Raw genomic sequence first — 7500 nt, 5'->3', positions numbered from 1 at the left:
CCTCAAGGATGCCTTTGGTAGCTAAACTACTCGTCCACTTTTGTTGGAACAGCGGATATACCTAGAGCCTTTATGACATGAACACTCATACGCTTATTGAGCACAGACAATAACTGGTAGTGCTCTAGTGAGAATTAAAGGAGGCATTTCCTCCACACCCTAGGTTTTTAGAGCCCAACCAAGTCGGCAAGCAAGGTTCTGCTAAGATATGCCCCTCAGCACGGATTACATCTGACTTTCCTGTACTTCCAGTATTCATTCCCTGTCTCCCCACATCTTCCATGACCGGTAACCTAGGGAGGGTTTTGCTATATTGCGCGTGATTATGCAATGTTGAGGAACCCACGCGAGATGTCCAGGCAATGGCTTACATCTCTCTCTCTCTCTCTCTCTCTCTCTCTCTCTCTCTCTCTCTCTCTCTCTCTCTCTCTCTCTCTCTCTCTCTCTCTCTCTCTCTCTCTCTCTCTCTCTCCCTCTGTATGTGTGCGTGTGTGTGTGCGTGTGTATGTGTGTGTATGTGTGTGCGTGTGTGTGTGTGTGTGTGTGTGTGTGTGCGTGACGCTCTCTCTTACCCTCACCTCTCACTCTTCATCCCATATCAGACACATGCCCATGAGGCAACCTTTACCTTCCCTCCCCTTATTTCCGCGCGTACATTTGACTTTACACCTTATCGAGTTCTCCGTCATGCTCGCCTTCCACGTGAGTAATGCTGCTTTCCTTGGCAAGGCCGTTCACCCGCACGACCTTGCGCGATCGTCCTTGTGCGTCGGCGCGCATTACGAGTCACCCCGTGCTTTACTTGTAATTATATCGCTCACACGCACACACATAGACCTTCATAATAACGATACTAATGATGAGGATAATGATAATAATATCAATAGAAATTATCACAGTAGTGATAGCAATCATGATAGGGATGATTATAATGATAACGTTAATAATGATAATGATAACGACAAAAACAACAGAAATAATGATTTTGTTACTATCACGTGAAGAATACAATAATAATGATAATGATAATAATGAAAATAATAATGATACTAATCATAATGATACTGGTAATGACAATGATGATAATAATAATCATAATGATAAGGAGAATTGTAATGATAATAATTATAATGATAGTAATAATGATAATGATAATAAAGATTACAGTGATAACAATGATAATGATGATAATAATAATAATAAAGATTACAGTGATAACAATGATAATGATGATAATAATAATAAAGATTACAGTGATAACAATGATAATGATGATAATAATAATAAAGATTACAGTGATAACAATGATAATGACAATAAGATCCAATAATAATAAAAGATGTTGACCAATAGTAATGATACAAAAAATTATAGTAATAACAACAATAATGGTAATGATAATGATAGTTTATAACTCTTTCTCATCATGATTATGATGATGATAATGATAATAATGACAATGATATTAGTAAGAGTGATGATTATAATAATAAAAATAATAGAAATAATAATAATAGCGATAATAAGGATAAGATGATGGTGATAATGATAGTAATGATAATAATGATAATAATAATAATGATAACTAGAAGCATTTAAAGAGCACATGCCTCCGTGAAGGCAATAGGGTCACTGATATGATATAGATATTCATGAAGAATTACATTAAAAATCACAATACACTGGGGACGTCCGTAAACATAACCTCCTTCGTTGAGGTAATAACAGTAATAATGATTATAAGAGTTACTCCTATTGCCAAGGCAAAAGGGGCAACTAATGCAATCATTAAAAAAAGAAATCATGGATCCGGATCATGATTCGGATCATCACCAAAATCTAATGGCATCCAGGTTAGACTAAGACACATAAAGTTATCCTGCTAACCGCCATACAAACAAACTAACTAACCAACGCTTCTAAAAAAATAACCTTCTTGGCGAAGGTAATGGTAATGATAATAATGATAATAGTAATGATGATGGTAATGATAATAATAGGGATATTGCTTATGATATAATGACAATAATAACAATGATAGTCATGATAATGATGGTAACAATAAAAATGATAATGATAACAATATTAATGATAATAATGATAATTACTATCATAATGATGCTAATGTTAATAATCAATCAATTAATTAATTATCAACTAACGACAAGGGGATAATTATTAAAATGATAACAATAATGATGATAATAATTATAATAATAAGGATAATAATGCTCATAATAATGGTAATTATAATAATAGTAATAATGATACTAACATTACAACTACTACTAATAATAATGATAATAATGATAATAATAATAGTAATGATAGTAATGATAATAATAGTAATAATAAAAATGATAAGAAATATAAAAATAATGACAATTATGCCAATAGTAATGAGAGTAACAACAGTGATGATAATGATAATAATAACAATGATAACAATAATAATGATAGCAGTAGCAGTAGTACTACTAGCGATGCTAATGATATTAATGATGATAATGATAATGATAATAATGATGATAATGTGATGATGATGATGATGATGATGATATTGATAATAATAATGATAATAACAACAATAGTAATAACAATGATAACGATGATAATGATAATGATAATGATAATAGTCATAATGATAAGAGCAATAATGACAATGATAATAACTATGGCAGTTCTAGTGTTAATAACAATTTATAATAGTTATTGTAATAACAAAAATGAATAATAATAACAATAATGATAGTAATTATAGTAATAATGATGGCAATAATAAAGTGATAGTGATGATAATAATGATAACAGTAATAGTAATATTAATGAGAACACCACCACCAACAACAATGATAACAGTGATAATAATAACATCAACACTAATAATAATAGTAATGATAATGATAACAAGAACAATAGCAAAGATAACACTAATAACGATAAGGATAATAGTAATGATAATAATAATGATATTGATAATTATAACTATAATAATAATAATAAAAATAAAATAATAATGATAATGATAATGATCATAACAATAATAATGATAATAGTAATAATATTGAGAGTAATAATGCTAATAATGATAATAATAATGATAACAATAATAAGGATAATGATAACGTTAATGATAATAAGGATAGTAATGATAATAATAATAATAATAATAATAATAATAATGATAATAATAATGATAGTGATAATAATGATGATAATATAAATGGTGATAGTTTGTATAATAACGAAAACAATAATAACAATAATGATAATAATGGTAATAATAATGATCGTAATGATGATAACAACAACAATAACAATAACAATGAAAATAATGATAATAATAATAATGGTAATAAGGAGACAAGTAACAATTAAGGTAGAAATAGTAATAATAACGGTATGGTAGTAAGAATGAGAAGTCAATTAGATTTTTTCGATTATTGCGTAATTATCTTTTTTCCTGTAAGGAAACGGCAAGCCCGTTTTTTTTTTTTCAATGTTCGGAAAGAGAAGATGAATTCCTCCTCGGATAGTAGTTTCTCACGGGTTTAATTGAATTATGTGATCTGCCAATACGGCCGTGATAAGAGTAATAAGACTAATTGCGTATTGTTTAACTTTCTATTAATATAAGGATAAAGTAGAATTTGTTTCGGGCGTTAATGGGAATAGTTGCATGCTTTGTCTTTGTTGGATAGACTTCTTTCAAACTACGAGGTCGTATAATTCTATTAGTTTTGACGATCTGCGTTTTTGTATATTCTGCCTTTAGGCCTATTTTCTGTGTGTGTGCGTGTGTGCGCTAAAACAATATGACATGTTTATGTGGCATAGGTATGCGTGTGGGATTATTCGTATATATACACAACTGCATATATGAATGTATATAACAGAGGTCGGCAACCTTCGGCACGAGTGTCAGACTTGGCACGCAGAGCGCTTGTCTATGGCACGCCATGTGATTCAGGGGAGCAAAGAAAAAGCTAAACAGCAAGATAATATGGTGAGTATAAATCTAAAATTATAAAACTTATCTATTTTCTGTAACAAGGAATAATAAATGCTACAAAAAATATTACATTTGTGTTATGCATGTGTAGGAAAATACATTAATAATCAACTGGTACACTATGCTCAAAAGGTTGCCGACCCCTGGTATATACCATGCTACAGGAAATGGTCTAGATCTTAAACTGTTGAAGCAAGAAGTTCGGTCGTTACCCGAAATCTGGTCAGATTGTTTTAACGGTATATGCATACACATATGCATGTTTGTAAACACACACACACACACACACACACAAACACACACACACACACACACACACACACACACACACACACACACACACACACACACACACACACACACACACACACACACACACATGCACACACACACACACACACACACACACCCAGACAGCCACACACACACACACAGACACACACACACACGCACACACACACACACACACACACACACACACACACACACACACACACATACACACGCACACACACACACACACACACACACATAAATATACATATATATATATATATATATATATATATATATATATATATATATATATATATATATATATATATATACATATATATACATATACATACATATTTATTCATCCATGCATTTATATCTATATTTATTATGAACACAATTTCGATTTGAACTTCACGTTACTGAACGAGAAAATATCGTAAAGTATATTGTATGGATGAAATAGTTCTTATGATATAGACCGGTAAGATAGCACTTCCGATAAGAATTAGTAATACTAATCATACTATATTTAAAGATAGAAAGAATAAGATTTAAGTTTCTCATCGTTGCGGTAGTGATAAATATATATGGATAGATTGATAAAGACACTGCATATCACATTGTCATTCACAAAAAGAGCTTAAAATGCATGGCTAAAATTATTTAATTTTTTTTGTGATGATCAAGCAAAATAAAGTAGAATATACGGTAAAATATGAATGTCGCTCAGTGAGAAGAATATATACAGTCGTAATCAGTTAAATTGTAAGTGAGCACATAAATAAAAAAAAGGAAAAAAAAAAAAAGAAAAGAAAAAAGTCAATTTGCGCATCTCGCTCGGCACTTGTATTCAATCAGCTGTTTGTTGTTGTGAAGAAGAAAAAGGAGACTTGACAAGGAACCTTAAGAATCGTGTCTAAAAATTACCTTCCATTCCTCTCCTAGACTTGTTAAGGAACAGAGACGTCGTTGAAAATGTCATCTAGATATCTGGTAAAAAGGAAGTACAAAAACCTGTCTAGATACCAGCTATATAAGAAGGAAATAAGTGGCCATGATACTAGTCCGATGTTTATGGTAGGTGTTTGTTATGTATTTGTTTTAGTGTCATTTCCAGTATGTATTTTTAATGAACTGATTGGACAGACATTAGAACTATTTTCTTATATTCACGAAACAATGATCATCGGGTTAAGTTCATTAACATTAAAAAATATGTATTTTGACAATGATTTTGACGAAGCTTTGAAGTGTTTTGGTGTGCTCTATATCAGGGTTGAAGTGAAACTATCATTATGATGTAAAAGTTTAATTGATGACCTTCGTGTCACGAATTGCATTATTACCTGTATTTCATTGTTTTATCCCAAGCTTTTACTAAAGGTTTTAGGTTGTTGGCTTTCCTTTGGTATCACAAACCATATATACTGCATCTTTTTTATTAAGCATATTATACTGCAACCTGTTATTTCTGCCTTGAGATCCTAATTCTTGTAGAGAGGGTTTTTTTATCATCAAACTATGATAAATTAGACTACTAGCACCGCTTTATGCACCAGTTGGGATGGCTTTAGCGAAGGGTGTATTACTTCTACCGCATACATTCAAGATATAATTTTTAGACATCCCTTGCAGTTGACCATAAGAAAATCTAGATTTTCCTTTATGCTAGGGAATTTCATCAGTAAGGCATTAATCAACCTAGGGAATTCCATCAATAAGGCATTAATAAACCTTGTACTGTCAGAAAAATGTCTTGGTCACTGTAGTATTATTTTGTGAAATGTCTACACAAGTGCTTATCCACCTTTTGACCTCACTCGATAGGATTTTTTTTCTATACCAGTACAATTGATATTGATGTGATTATTCAAGAACTTTTAATGTTTTGAAATATACTTATACCATTATTGCTATTATTATTGCTGATATTGGGATACTTATAGAGGATTTAAAAAAAATATATATATATATATACAAAAATTTAGGAGAGGAGTGATCATGTAAGACTAGTAATTGATAAACTAAAATCACAATTGATGTAGCTTGTATTTTAAGTACAGTTTTTAAATACACAAAGTTTGATTTAGAGTGACTTAACCCATTAACACCAGTATATTTTGAAACCGAAAATAAAAGGGTGGGGCTGCCTACCGGCCGTGGCCTGCTGCTGCTTCAGAGCATGAGCGCTGATACAGCGTCACACTAGCAGGACCCCCTCCAATGTTTATTTTTTTGGGTGTCTCATATGTGGGACACCTGTATTTATTAGGTTAAAGACCAAAATTTTCTAATAGGAAATTTCATCATCTGACGTATGTGAATATATATATATGAATATATATATATATATATATATATATATATATATATATAAATATATATAAATATATATAAATATATATATATATAAATATATATAAATATAAATATAGATATCTATATATATACATATATATAAATATAAATATAGATATAAATATAAATATAGATATAAATATAAATATAGATATAAATATAAATATAGATATAAATATAAATATAAATATAAATATAAATTTATATAAAAATATATATAAAAATATATATATAAATATATATATATATATGTATATATATAAATATATATATATGTATATATATATCAATATATAAATAAATATATATATATAAATATATCTATAAATATATCTATAAATATATCTATAAATATATATGAATATATATATATAGATATAAACATATATATATATATATATATATATATATATATATATATATACACATACATATAAATATGAATATAAATACAAATATAAATATAAATATATATATATATATACATCTATATAAATATAAATATAAATATACATATACATATATATAGATATAAATATAAATATACATATACATATATATAGATATAAATATAGATATACATATATGTAAATATAAATATAAATATAAATATAAATATAAATATAAATATAAATATAAATATAAATATAAATATAGATATATGTAAATATAAATATAGATATATGTAAATATAAATATAGATATAAATATAAATATAAATATAGATATAGATATAGATATAAATACAAATATATATATATATATATATTTATATATATATATTTATATATATATATTTATATATATATATTTATATATATATATTTATATATATATATTTATATATATAT

The sequence above is a fragment of the Penaeus vannamei genome, chromosome 11, assembly GCF_042767895.1.
Source record: "Penaeus vannamei isolate JL-2024 chromosome 11, ASM4276789v1, whole genome shotgun sequence".
In the NCBI taxonomy this organism is placed as follows: domain Eukaryota; kingdom Metazoa; phylum Arthropoda; class Malacostraca; order Decapoda; family Penaeidae; genus Penaeus; species Penaeus vannamei.
Note: the sequence above shows the minus strand (reverse complement) of the source record.